At 36.5% G+C, this 15,281-nt stretch overlaps 1 protein-coding gene across 2 annotated transcripts in view; it reads left to right on the top strand.

Annotated features, from left to right (window-relative positions):
• PDGFD (platelet derived growth factor D) overlaps positions 1-15,281 on the top strand; it is a 273,833-nt gene that overhangs the window by 57,230 nt on the left and 201,322 nt on the right. The window lies entirely within an intron of this gene.

Raw genomic sequence — 15,281 nt, 5'->3', positions numbered from 1 at the left:
GGGTTTCTTCAGATATATGCCCATAAGTGGAATTGCTGGGTCATAAGGCAGTTTCACTTTCAATTTTTTTGAGGAACTTTCATACTGTCTTCATAGGGGCTAGAATCTGTGTTCCTGAAAATAATATTATTTCATAATAATTATGTATAGTACATTTTAATTAAGATTTCAAAACATTAATAAAGCAATTGGAGCTATATTTTCAAGGTAGAAAAATGAAGTGTTTCATTGAACAATTTATACTTTTAAATATTTAGACATACTGTGTGTTACCTCCATTTATACTCTGGCTGTGGGCAAAGGATGGGCCTGTTTCAAATATCTAAATATCTGACAGTCAGACCTTGAGCAACTTCATGATTTTCTTACGTTTTCACTTTTCTTTTGGGTAATTTGTGGGTTTTTTTATGTTAGAACTTGGAAAGAAACAAGCATTCAGAAGGAAAATTTGGGATCCTATAAATTTCATATTTTACCTTCTCCATTCCAGATGGTACATTTTTTTTTTGTTTGACTGATTATGTATTTATTAATGTTTTTCAAGGTTGTGTGAATTAAGAGGCAGGATCTCTTTGAGAAATTTTGTGAAGAATGCAGGACCTTCCTACTGTTAAGATAACCTGGGTTCAAATATATTAACTGTCTATTGCTTTTCAAATTAGTTGAGATTTGTGTCTCAGTTCCTTCTGTGAAAAGACATGCTAATGCATCCACTTTCTAGTGTTATTGTGCAAACTGGCTCTGAGGAAATCCTCCATGGAAGTTAGGAATTTCTATTTTTATTTTTTTATTTTCAGTGTTTTAAGCTCCTTTTATTAAGACCATTTCACAAATTATTTGATAATTTATGTAAAGACTTTCACCTACTTTCTCAAATGTAGGAAGAGATGTCTCACAGATTTTATAATTTTTGTGTGGCTTCCTCATTTCTGTGCATTTTTCTTTGTGTATTTGGTGAATACAATTAAGAAAAATGGATTAAAAATATATCCCCTTCAGGTATATGATCCACAGCCTTTTAAGCTGCCTTGAATTAGAAAATACTTCTTATCAAAACAGGTAAAAGTATAAAAGGAATTGCCCCCTTACCACAAACATACCATTCATCTTCCTTTCTCCTCCCTTCCCTTTTTTCATCTATTCTGGAAGGTTCCAGTTTCTTGGTATATTAGAGTACCTCAAGGCCAGCAAAGAGTTCTGAGAGTAGAAAATGAATAGCCGCCATATCTAACCTTTGCTTTTCTTACCAAACAAAAGCCTAGCCCAGAGCCAGGCATATGGTAAGTACCAGGTGGATACTTTTATATTTGTTACAAATCCAAACAAATCATGTGGTTGAATTATTCTGTTTTCAGAAATTCGTGACTCATCTCAACAATGATAAAATATTTTCATGTCAAGTACTATGTGTGAGGGCATTTTAAGGGGCAGAATCTCTTTTTTAATAATTAAGGGTAATTATTATGCAGGAAGAAGGTATTTGGGACATTTGGGGACAGCAAAGTTGGAGTTTTCTTTCTAATGATAAGTCCACTATTTTAGGTGTCTGAATATTACTCTAGAATTGCAATAGCTCCCATTCAGGAGTTTTTGTACTTGGAGGAGGCGGTATGGTTGTTTTGACCATACATTGTTTACTAGTTGCACAGATTACTTAGTGTCCCTAAGCCTGTTTCTTCATTTGTAAAATAAGGGTAGCAGCTGTACCTTTTGCTGTGAGCATTCTGAAAAAAAAATTGTTAAAGCATTTACCACTATTGAAGAACATAATTACTACTCAAAAATTATTAATGTTATTACCTAAGTGTCAAAGGAGTTTCTCTACAACATTAACATCTGTGAACTGTTTAGGGGCTGGATTCTAACCATTTACTGGCCATCTTACTTATGCTAAGCATCGTTCTAGATGCTTCATGTTCTTTTTCCAACCACACTAACTGGTAGGTACTGTTACCTCCTCTTCACAAATGAGCTGTAAGAACAAAGGAATGCAAAGTCTCAGTGTCTGGTTAACATTAAAGTGTTCGTGTCTGACTACTGCCTTTTAAAGGTTTGGAAATGCCAATATATGTGACAAATCATGTCTTGAGGAAAAACAATCAGATTTTCTTTGTAATTGCTGCTATATAAAAACTGTTGGTGTACTAACACCCTAATAAAAATTTCAAAACATATAGCATGTTTGGCCTGGTGTGCTTATGACATTATTTTGAAACCATTTGAGTTATCAGCTAAGCTCCGTTAGGTGTGCTGCTGTTGCTGAGGTTGGGGGCAAACCTCTTGACCTCATTTACCCTCTCTTTCAAGAGTAGATGAGTGATGGTTTCCAGAAGTACTGTAAGGCTTGACTTGTTGAAGATTAAGCTGTTTAGTATGAAAAGTTATGTTAAGATAAAAGGACATAAAAAATGATCTCACTTAAATCAGATTAGATTAAGTCCTAACATACAATTCATCTCATTTTATCAGCCTGGTCACATCGTGACTCTTGAACACAACCGAGTTTTATACCCTTTAGAGAACTTTTATTGTACCATGAATATCTTCTCCCATAATTACACCCTAGATCAGTCCCATTTACAAGTGTATGCCTAGTTACAAATGATATAGCTTGAATTGTTCAGTAAAAACTGACCATCTTTAAAATTTTTTTTTCAATTTATTTATTGATTTGAGAGAGAGAATCATTGACTTGTTGTTCCACTTATTTATGCATTTATTGGTTGTTTCTTGTAGTCCCTTAACAGTAGATTAAGTCTGCAACCTTGATGTATCAGGACAATGCTCTAATCAACTGAGCTATCCAGCCAAGGCAAAAACTGATCAATCTTGAATGAGGCAACTTAGTCAGTGATCACAAAAAACTCTACAGAAAAATACACTTTTAAAGGATGCTTTTTTTTTTAAGGGAGAGGAGGTGATACAGAGAGATAGACTCCTGCATGCGCTCCCCACTGGGATCCACCAGCCAACGCCCTGCCCATCTAGGGGGCAGGGAAATGCTGGGAAATGCTGCTGGGAAACCAAGCTATTGTTAGCACCTGAATGGGAGGCTCCTCCAAGCCATCCTCTATGCTACGGCCGACTTGCTCCAACCAATCAAGCCATGACTGCAAGAAGGGAAGAGATAGAGAGAAATAAAATGGAGAGGGGGAGGGATGGAGAAGCAGATGGTTGTTTCTCCTGTGTTCCTGACTGGGAACCAAACTCAGGACTTTCACCTGCTGGGCCAGCACTCTACCACTGAGCCAACCGGCCGGGGCCAAGAGATGTTTTTCTAATGACTTCATTCATGATTCATATTGAATGAAAGGACATGTGTATCTTTTATGAATCCTCTCTCATTCCAAGTGTAGTGCTTTGTGTTTAGTAGAGTCTAAAAATATTTGCTGAATGAAGAAATAGAATTTGGGATAGTATTAGTAACTGTAATTTGTTCATTACCTCTTTATCCTCATTTAAGGATTAAATAAAGAATTATGCCTGACCTGTGGTGGCACAGTGGATAAAGCATCGACCTGGAATGCTGAGGTTGCCGGTTCAAAACACTGGGCTTGCCTGGTCAAGGCACATATGGGAGTTGATGCTTCCTGCTCCTCCCTCCCCCTTCTCTCTCTCTCTCTCTCTCTCTCTCTCTCTCTCTCTCTCTCATTCTCTCTCCTCTCTAAAAATTAATAAAAAAAAATTTAAAAAATTAAAAAAAAGAATTGCATAAATACACTATTCCCATTTTATTTTTTTTATTAAGTTGGCTTTAAATTACACAAGAAACATAAAGCTCTTTATTCACACATTTTCATCATTATTGATATTTTGAACAATACCCATGTTATGGTAGCTATAGATAACAGAGCTTCATTTATTTATGTATTTTTTGTTTGTCTGTGTTAGCAATCAGTCTTTTTTTTTTTTTTTTTTGCAAGAAAATAATTCAGTTACTCACATTTAGATCTGGAACAAGTCTTTAGAGAAAATTCAAATTGTGGTTCATTTCATAAACTACAACTAGTAATTTTAGTTAGAAATTATTATTTTTTAAAGAAAACTTTGCATAAAACTTAACTATAATAACAACAACAGGAGATTTAGACCTTATGCTAGATTCTCGAAGTGCCTACCTAAGTCTCCTGGGACTATGTGTTGGCCCATCTTCAGATTTCATTAATTTCTTCATGCCACTGGGATAGAATTGAATGACTTATTGTTTCAAAGTATAGGCTGTGAAATAATCTTCTCCAGAATTGATAGAGCTAACTTGTATTTGTATCTCCTCATATATTGGTTAGAGGGATTTATTTCTAGTGTGAAATATATAAAGAGATAAATATGATGCTAGAGTTTGTAGTATGCTTTCTTCTAAGTATTGGAGCTGTGTCTCTAGTCTTTCCAATCATTAACAGTAATGGAGATTGTGTGTGCAAATATTCATTACAGAGATGATAGATTTTTCGATGGAGTGTGTTTTATAGACTAAATCTTAAAAGGGAAAGACTAAGAATATTTTTTTATATATCAAATGTGCTTCACTTGCAGAAATGAAATCTTTTCCTCTTCTCTCCCCTTCCCTTTCCTTCACTGATTATTTTCTCTTTGTATTTTTCAGTCTCTAAGATTGTCAGTGCCACTGTGATGAGACATATCATAGTTGTCACAATGGGAATTTTAGGCATGGATGACAGTCTTACTATGAATGAAAGCAAGAGTTTGTAAATTTCTCTCCAACTTCTTACTTGTAGGGCCCGGGTTAGAGTTAAGTGGTCTGCCTACTTCAATGGAAAGATTAATTTTCCAAACATTTTTTGTTTATTAATCCACGCATAATCCACGAGTATATCCTGTGTACACTGTTAGGTGCAAATATACAAAGATGAAGAAATAAAGATTTAATTCTCATGATCATGGAGGTTATAATTTAGTTAGGTAACATAAAACAAACAAAAATAAATACATTGTAATAAGAGAATACTTAATTTAGAATAGGTGGGTGGTTAGTAAAGCCATCTGAGGATATACTATCTAAACTGAGCTCTGAAGAGTAAGGAGAGGTAAGTGAGGTCTAGAGGAGAGGGAAGACATTTCAGGTTGAGGAATCTACCAGGAAAATAAATACTGGTCAGTAAAGATGTTGATGTGTTTGAATAACTGATAGGAAGCCAGTGTGCTTGGTATGCTGCGATGTGGGAAGAGGACTGGGAACTGAGGATGGAGTCAGATCTTGCAAAATTCTGTGGGCATATTTAGTTCTAATTTTGTTTTCAGTTTAGCATAAAGCCATTAGAGGGCTTAATTAAAGTTTGTTATGACCCTATGTATATATATTTTAAGAATATCGGTTGGCGGTATGGGTTGAAGAGGGAAAAGTGCATCGGAGACTGCAGGTAAGAGACTATTGCTTTTGCCCATGCAAAGGATGACATCATAAAGTTTTGGCAATATTATTGGAGAAAAAAACTGAAAAAGGATATGTGGATATAATAATAGATAACATAGCCTGACCAGGTGGTGGCCCAGTGGATAAAGTGTCAGACTTGGATGTAGATGACCCAGGTTCAAAATCCCTGAGGTTGCTGGCTTGAGCGTGGGATCATCAGCTTGAGTGCGGGATTGCTAATATCTCACATAGATTTTTGGATATAATGTTCTGGTCCTCAGATATAAATTTTGATATTCTTGGCATAGAAATTATAATGTATGGATAAGACAACCTAAGAAGACTGTATGTAGAGAGAAAAGAAGAGAGGGCCAAGATATTACCAAGGAATTCCAACATTTAGAGTTGAATCAGAGGAGAAAGAGCCAGCAGATGCTGCTGAAAGATGGCAGGGAGAAGCTAAGAAATGCTAGAGGAAGATCAAGAAGTTTTGCTGATTTGATGATTAAGAAAGAGATGATATTAAGAGAGAAGGGGTGAATAATATGCTCAATGCTGCTGAGAAAGCTGGTGCTTTAAGAACCAAAGCATATCCAATTAAACTGAACAACATGAAGACCATTTGTTTTGTGAGATAACAAGAGCTGGTGGAGCGATAGAGGCTGATGAAAACTGTAGTGAAGTAAAGAATGAATGGGGGGATCGAGAGAGTTTTGACAGTAGCTGTGAACAACTCTGTACAGACTTTCTCTGAAAAGGAGTGGAGAAATTGGAACTCGGGCGAAGCTGGAGGCGATTGTGAGATTAAGAGGAATTTGTTTAAAATAGGCGAGATGCCTAAATAGAAAGACAAGTGATAACCCAATAAGCAAAGCAAGACCTTGAAAAAAGAATGAAACAATAGGAAACAGAGAGGCATGTGAGGAACTGGCTTTAATTAAGAAAGGAGATGAATGGAGAACCCCAACCGTTTGGACTAATCTGATGATGTAATTAGATGAGGGAGGTCAACCCTCATGGATTCTACTTTCTCTGTGAAGAGAGAAGCAAAATTTAAAGGCTAAAAAAGTGAGGGGTTAAGGGGTGTGGGAGGCTTGAGAGAAAAAAGAGCAAGCTTAATAGGAGAGTATTATGGCAGGTGTACCCAATGAGAACTATTCCACAGAATATTGATATGTAAAACTGGTAAAAGAGGTGTTTTGTTATAAGATGAGAGAGGGGTAACAGAGTTTTGTCCATTCTGTTGTTTTCCACATTACTAGGGAAGCCCCAGAGAAACCCCCGGGCTTTAAAGCACTAATTCGAAAACCCCTTCTCTAGGGTCAATGTTCCTGGCTTCTCAACAGAGACTAAGCAGTCGTCAGCTACGTGAGTGTGTGTGTGTGTGTGTGTGTGTGTGTGTGTGTGTGTGTGTGTGTGTGTGTGTAATTGAGCCAGCCCCTTCCAGGGCTCAACCATGTAACATGACTGAAATATCCCATCACTTCACGTCACTTATTCTTAAAGTTTTGTCACTAAAATTGATCTTTTCATTTTGAAGGCATCTAGAATTTCCAGTGAATAATTAAAGTCTGGAAGAATGACTAACTTGTGGAACTTAGAAGCATTTAGGTTTTAGCTAACAGAAAACAGAATGGATTCACATAGGGGACCCAAAGGACCACAAGTGCGGAAGAGAGTCACTCAGAAAGGAAATGGGAAAAGAACCTTAGAAAAGTCCATTTACTTTATAATTTTTTGGTAAATTGAAATTGCTTTTTATAAGCTGTTGTTTAAAATTACAGGAAAATGTTGGCCTTGGCATGTTCTAGGCCTACCTGTGGATTGACTCATTATCTCCTTGGGATAACTTTAAAAACATGAGAGAGAATGAGAGGAAATGACAGTACAGAAAAATTTTTTTAAATTCCAAGATGATTGTATTCTGTTTTTTTCTCCTATAATCACTCTTGATTTTCTACTTTCTATGTAATTCAGCACATTTATTTCTGTCAGAAAAAGACAACAACATGGTATACATTTAAAAAAGAGATTATGGCCTGACCAGGTGGTGGTGCAGTGGATAGAGAATTGGACTAGGATTCAAGGACCCAGGTTCAAAACCTCGAGGTCACCGGCTTGAGCACAGGCTCATCTGACTTGAGCGCAGTCTCACCAGCTTAAGTGCAAGGTCACTGGCTTGAGTATGGGATCATAGACCCCATCGTAGCTGGTTTGAGCCCAAAGGTCACTGGCTTGAACCCAAGGTCACTGGCTTGAGCAAAAGTTCAGTTGCTCTGCTGAAACCCCCCAGTTAAGGCACATGTGCGAAAGCAATAAATGTACAACCAATCAACAAACAACTAAGATGTCACAATGAACAATTGATGCTTCTCATCTCTCTCCCTTTCTGTCTGTTCCTATCTGTCCATCTCTCTGATCTCTCTGTCTCTGTAAAAAAAAAAAGAAATTATGTTTCTTAACATTTATGCATATGCCTGTGACACAATGCCACATGATAAGTAATCATTTTTTTAGCGATCAGAATTAATTTTACTTTGTTATGGAGACATGTTTTAATTATAAAAACAAGTCCTTTTGCAGCGACATTTTCTAATCTGTTAGAAAACCTATTATTTTTCAGAATATTATTCTAAATGATTTTAAACTGTTCAAAGTAGGCCCTAGCTAGTGGCTCTATGGATAGAGTGTCGGCCCAGTATATAGACATCCCAGTTCGATCCCCAGTGAGGGCACACAAGAGAAACAATCATCTACTTCTCCTCCTACCTATCCCCCTTCTCTCCTTCTTCCCCTGCTGCAGCCTGTGGCCCAATTGGTTTGAGCGTGAACCCAGGCACTGAGGATAACTTCCTCAGTGCACAATAGCCTCAGGCACTAAAAACAGCTCAGTACTTGAGCATCAGCCCAAGATGGGGTTTCCAGGTGGATCCCAGTCGGGGTGCAGAAAGAAGTCTGCTACACCATCTCCCCTCCTCTCACTTTTAAAAAGAAAGAAAGAGAGAGAGAGAGAGAGAAGAAAAGAAAAGAAAGAAAGAAAGATTGAAAGAAAAATAATGAAATATTTGAAGTAATAGATCTGATTTGCAGTCTGTTCTGCCGTCTTTGTATGTAGTGGTTCAGAATAGTGTAGAGGTTAGAGTCGGCTCTGGGGAGTTCTGCTGGGTGTTAGCGTGGACATTGACATTTTACTTTCCTGCACAATGCAAAAAATAAAATTTCCTCTCATGGGGTTGTTGTGAGAATTTAGTGAGTTTATATACTTCAGACACTTCAGCCATTGCCTGGTAAGCAGTAGTCGTAAGCTAATTTAAACAAATGAAGAGGCTATGGAACTTACTAGAAGGCCACATTATACAGTTGAAGACATTGTTTTTGAGTCAGACTTCCAGAGATTTAAATTTCGATGCTGACACTTTTTCCCTTTAATCTTAAGAATGTCACCTTGTTCTCTCAGCCTTGGCAGACATAATCTGACTGGCTCAGGAACCCTACTTTTTCTCTAAGCTTTGGTTTCTTCATCTTTACACTAGAAATAGTCATCCTTCCTTCACAGGGCTGATGTGACAATTACATGGGCTACTGTGTGGAAACACATCATATATAAGGTTTGTTTAACAGTCGCCGGGGGGATGTCAACCTCTCCTTTATTGCCACCCAGGTCTGTTTCCATCCTGACAGACTTGACTGTCCTTATTTCTGACAGCTGCTCAAGCCTCACGGCCTGTTGCATGTACAAGTCCCCCCAAATTAGATCATTTTCACAGTGAGGTATAGATTTGGAACCAGTCAAAAGTCAAGGTGATGAAATCATTGTTTATATAATGGTAATTGTTATTATATAAGCAGTGAGGCTCTATTCTAAGTACATAAAATTTAACTCCTAACAAGTAAGACTTTGCTTATTTATCTTTGAAGGGCATAGTCAGGGAACCTTTTCAGCAAAATGTGAAAAGTGATTCAGTAATGACAGCTCGTCAGCCTTTCTCCTGCAAGTACACAGTGCTGCATCTCAGAGCCTGGCTGCTGGAGTGAAGAACGTGTGACCCAGTGTCACAGAGTACACAGAGGCTGCTCCCTCGCTCACACAGGGTAAAATGTTTCCTGGAACTAACTCTATCCACGTCATGTGGAAGTAGAGAAGGGCTGACACGTGGAAATGTCTTGAGTGGAGGAAGCCTCTCTTCTTTAAATACAAATTAAGGGCCGAATGGTATCTATCTTTTAAAATAAAAGAAAGTGTTTCATAATTAAATCTGCTGTATTAGCATTTCTTTTTTAAAAAATCGAAATAAATTAACATGATTTCAATTTTTAAATATAGTGAACTGATAAACCATTTATAAAACTACAGCGTGCTTATACACATATACGCAAGTATAGTTATGGCCAAAGACTGTTAGGCTTTATTTTAATTTACAATGCTCTTTTTATTTTTCCCCCTACACCAAAGGCATCAGCTGTGTCTCTGTATAAGTTACGTTGTTTTTGCCAGCTTACGGGCCCTGGGGAAGGCTTTAGGATTTCAGTGTTAGACCTGATAGTTTGCCTAAGGGGCTTCTGAGAGACCAGGTGCAGTCCCAGTTAGTACAGCTGTTTTAAGTCATAATGTAAGCTGCATCATAGGCTGCCACTTAGGAAGACCCTAGAGATCTAGAATCGGCGCCTGCCAGCAGACGAGGGAAAGTATTTGCCTAGCTGCTGAGCCTGCCCTGGATATGGGACATGCACAGAAAAACAGAGTCATTTTTATTCCATTTCTCCATCTCTCTCCATTGCAGGCAGATGCTTCTTGAAAAATATTTTTAGAAATAGCCTTGTGTTGTTTTTTCCATTAATGCAGATTTTTCCACAGTGCCTTGTTCTCTGGCACCTTAGTTTTTAGCATTGACCCAAGCACTGCCATTGATCTCATAAATTCTGAATTTTAGTTGGAAATTTTATACAGACTTGGAAGCCACAAACAAAAATGTTGAAAATGGAAAATAGATTTCTGTAAGATTTATAGCTTTTTATTGTTGGTGATGTCATAACATGATTTCAAGGAAAGTATGTGGAGGGAATTAAAAAGGGGGATATGTAATTAAGATTTCTTCTTTTCTTTCTACTTTCCACTGTTGTCTTTTGAGGAAAAGGTAACACTCCAATCAATCTACTAGAAATTATAGATTTGATTTATAGGGACATTAATAGTTTTTAATTGTTGATTTTAATTAATTTGGGGATGGGACATTGTATGTTCTGGTCTCTACTGTTAGGACCTAAGGCAAGTGAACTGAGTTAAATTTCTGTGTCTGGTGTGAGTGGACAACCCCATATACTCTGTATGATTTGTGCTTTTGTTTTGTTTTTTTGTTATATTTTGATAGATGTATGTTACTGACAAGTATCAATTTTGTTATAACAGATTATGCTTACACATATCAGGAAGGCTTTTATTTAAAGCATTCTTTGGTAAATTCTTAAAGTTAAAAGGATGAAATTTGTGATAGAAAATGAATGCAATTTCAAGTCTAGGTACTCTCACTGGCTGGCAAACCATAGAGATGCTTCTTACCCTGCCAAGACCCATTTCCTCATCCACAAAGTGCAGATGAAAATTTTCCATGAAGTCTGGTGAAGAGCAATTGATGTAATTCTTACAATAGCACTTGGCAAACTGTGAAGTGTGAGTTTTCTGCTTAACGTTCTGATTCAGTTCTTACAACAAAATGTTCTTTTTCTATAAACTTGGGACCATCAACATCAAAACTTTTTTTTTCTTAATTTCCTTAGTTCTAAATCCAGTGTAATTAATTGCCCAACCCCTGGATAAACCCCGTTTTTATCACCTATTCAGATTTTTTTCTATATTGCAAGGTTCTGTTAGAAATCTAGTTTCTCATGAAATATTCTCTGATCACTCCAAAGTCCATTGTCTGCTTCATATTTGAAGACAGACTTTGATTCACAATTTATCATTTGCCATTTATAGAATCATATGTTTATTCCTCTCTAATTATCTGATTTGTCTTTCCTCCCTAATTTTAGCTTTTCATGTTCCTTAAAGATAAAAATAATATTTTATAGTTCTTCTGTTTAACTTCTCAATACTTTTTTTTTCTGTAGCTCTCTCTGCCTTCCTCTATCTCTCAATCAGCTGCGTGATGGGCACTGAATTATAAGCTAAACACTACTAATTCGAACCCTGTGTTTATATATAATTTATCCTTGCAGGATTTAGATACTTTTCCCATGACTTGGAATCTGTTATAAGACCATTACTTGGCACACAGGGAACACTCTAATGATCTGTTGCTAATGCTGAGACACCTCTGTTTACATCTGGGTCCAAACATATGCCTCTCCTTTCACTTCAATAAAATATTTTGTTTATATTATATCCTTTAACGGAATTGAACAGGATGAGTATCTGAAAAAAAAGTGGCTGTTATTACAGTATTTGGGTGATATGTTTTTCTAAAGCTAACATCCTTTGGTTTGAACTCTACTATGTTTATTTCTAACTATGGTACGAGACCAACATGGAAAGGAAAATGGAATCATTAAATATTTGTGCATTTCTAGTTATAAAACTTGTTATAAAACTGCCTCTAACAACTATACTTAGCTCTAATCTGTGTTTAAATAATAATGGAATAGAGAAGAAATATGTCCCCTTGAATATAAGATGACATTGATTTTAAGTTGTACCATAAATTTAATACCGGTTTGGAAGAAGTACAAAAAAAAAAGTATATGCCCCATTTAAATGCACACACTTACTTGTCTATTTTGCCAAATTTGCTCTAAACCATGCTGCTCCTCCAGGCTTTATGTGTACACCAGTGCAAATGCAAAATATATCAGTGATTGATTGCTGTTTCCTCTCTTTCCATCACTTTCCATATTTTGTTTATGACCAAGACCAATGAATTCTACTTACCATAGATGCACTACACCAGTGTTATTTCCACTGTCACCTCAGCTGTACAAATTACCACAGGAACCTGCTAGTTGATTCCTGCCCCTCGGACCCTCGTGCCACGTTCTTTTCTGTCACCCACTATCCCAGACATTCATTATGCACATAGAAGTGAGAGGAGTGATCTTTCAAAAAGTGATCTCATAAATCAAGTCATGTCACTTGCTACTTAAAAAAAAACATGTATATATAACATATAAATACAAACAACAGTTGGTGAAAGCCAGAGGGAAGGAAGGATGGACATAGGCAGAGATAGGCAAAGGGAGAGGGGGAGACGGGGCTGGAAAGAGATGTTGCTGTGGGCGATGGGTGCACGATGCAGTGTGCAGATGATTTTTTATTGAGTTGTACACTTGACACCTGAGGGTGGACCAGTGTCATCTCAATAAAATAAAAGAAAAACTCTATAATAATCTTTCTTTCCCTAAAAATTCAACCTATTTCTCATCTAAGGCACCAACTCAGTGGTTCTCAGTAGTTAGGAGATCCAGGGAGTCCACAAGCTTTTTGTTCTCATACTAACATGTTATTTACTTTTTCTCTCTTGTTCTTTCAAGAAATTTCAAGAATGTTCAAAGAATGTCACATATGACATCCCAACACATTAAATACAAAATGAGAATCCAGCAGTCTGCTACTAAACCTGACAATAAATAGATTTGCAAAAATATATAACAGTGCCCCTCTTCTGATTGTTTTTAAAAATATAGTTATTTCTCATAAAATATAAATAGGTCACTTCTATGAACACATATGGGTGTGTTATTGCTATTTTAGGTGAATGAATAAGTAAATATTTTTGAATGCCTATAATTAATTTCTCATATGGTACATTACCATATATGCAACACATATAAACAAATGCTATTTGGAATCTTCAGTAATTTTTAGGAGTGTAAAGGCAACGTGAATGTCCATCAGTGAGTAAATGGGTAAACAAACAGTGGTACATAAGTACATGATCTTCCTCAGCAATTAAAAGGGATAAACTATCTATTGACACTGTAGCTTGGATGGATCTCAAGGACATTAGGCAGAGAGAAACCAAAAAGCCAAGTTATATATCATATTTCCATTCTCAATGTGAGAGAATCGTAGAAAGCCGATCAGTGGTTTCCAGAGGTTAAGTTGGCAAAATATGACTATTAAAGGGTAAAGGAATAAGTCTGTTTGCAGTGATGGAAGAGTTGTGGAGTGGTGTTGGTTGTAATTACACAAATCTACACACTTTTATTTTAAAAATCTGGTGATTAAATGTTATAACTTTTCTTCGATATAGAAATTATTTAGACCTACATTTCTAGATTCCATTGATTAAATCTATGATATTTGGCATTTTCAATTGCTTTTAATGAATTTGCCTTTCATTCTAATGCTAGATTAGTGAATGATTAATATGTAATTAAAGATGTTTATGTAAGTCAGAGGACACTCCTAACAAAACTAACTTAACAGTTTCTATGTAACAATATATTTATACAACTAACTTCACACTTCTCAGTTTCAAATAAGTCATAACTTATACTTACACCTGGTGTCAGGCAAGTTGCTTTTGATATTCACTATAATGAATGCTACATTAGAAACATTAAACTTTGACACAAAATGCTTCTTAAAATAGATTTAATATAGTCATTGCTAGTTGAACTACAGTGATTTGGAAGACACTGAACTACTGTGGTTCACAGGATTCCCTGACAAGTGCTTTACCTTTACTTAGAATTTCCATCCAGCAAGGGGTGCCTTCCCCCACTCCAATCCATCCAATGGGAACACTTAGAGTTGAGTAGCATGAGGGCCAACAATTTTCTAGTCTTCTGGGCACATTTTCTTTCCATCCTATAACTGGAGCTCAAGTATACCTGAACCTCTAGTTTCCTAATAAGAAGTCCCTATATCACAATATGATGCCCAAATGAATATAGTGTTGGTTTCTAAGAAAGGCAGAAAGAAAAGCAATTTCAATTTTATTGTGAATAGAAATATTAGTGTTATTAGTATTTATTTCAAATTGAAAAGAATGAAAACCCAGAGGTGGGGTTGTGAGATTTAGCAAATAAAAATACAGGCCATCTAGACTGTAGCAGTCAGGGTTCTCCAGAGAAACAGTATTGGTAGATTATAAATACGTACATAAAGAGATCCATTTTAAGAAATTGGCTCACATGATTGTGAAAGCTGAAAAGCCCTAAGATTCAGTCAAACAAGAAGACCCAACAGTGTAGTTCCGGTCTGGGTCCAAAGGCCTGAGATCCAAGAACAGCCTTTTTTTCAGTTTCAGTCTGAAGGCAGGAGAATCCCAATGCTTTCAGCTGGAAGACAAAGAAAGACTAAAGGCTTCAGCTTGGAAGCAGTCAGGCAAGAGGAACCCCTCTTTACTAGCTAGGATGTCAGCCTCTTTGTTCTACTCAGGCCTTAAACTGATTGGATGGGGGTCACCCACATTAAGAACAGTCTGCTTTGCTTAGTCTACATATTCAATTGTAATCTCATCTAAAAGCAGCCTCGCAGATATATCCAGAACAATATTTAGTCAAATATTTGACTAAATAATTGGATACGACAAGGCCTAGTCAAGTTGACACATAAAATTTACCATCACACAGACTCATTTAAATCTCAGATAAGCAGTGAGTAATTTTTAGTATAACTATGCCTAATGTAATATTTGGGATATACTTAAACTAAATAATTACTTATTGCTTATCTGAAATTCAAATTTTATGAAATTTGTATTTCAAAACTGTCCTGTGTTTTATCTAACAACATTACACTGAGGATACTAGATTACCTTACATTCATTCTCACAGTGAACTAGATTACTTTGCATTCATTCTCCAAGTGGTAGTATATCATCAAACACATGAAACTCAGACAATATGATACAACCTCCTGAATGGTCAGTGTTTTGTTAGAAGTTTGAAGGTATGTTTTAAGATTTTA

Source organism: Saccopteryx leptura, chromosome 1 (genome assembly GCF_036850995.1).
Source record: "Saccopteryx leptura isolate mSacLep1 chromosome 1, mSacLep1_pri_phased_curated, whole genome shotgun sequence".
In the NCBI taxonomy this organism is placed as follows: domain Eukaryota; kingdom Metazoa; phylum Chordata; class Mammalia; order Chiroptera; family Emballonuridae; genus Saccopteryx; species Saccopteryx leptura.
Note: the sequence above shows the minus strand (reverse complement) of the source record. Positions and strands in the feature narration are given on the sequence as shown.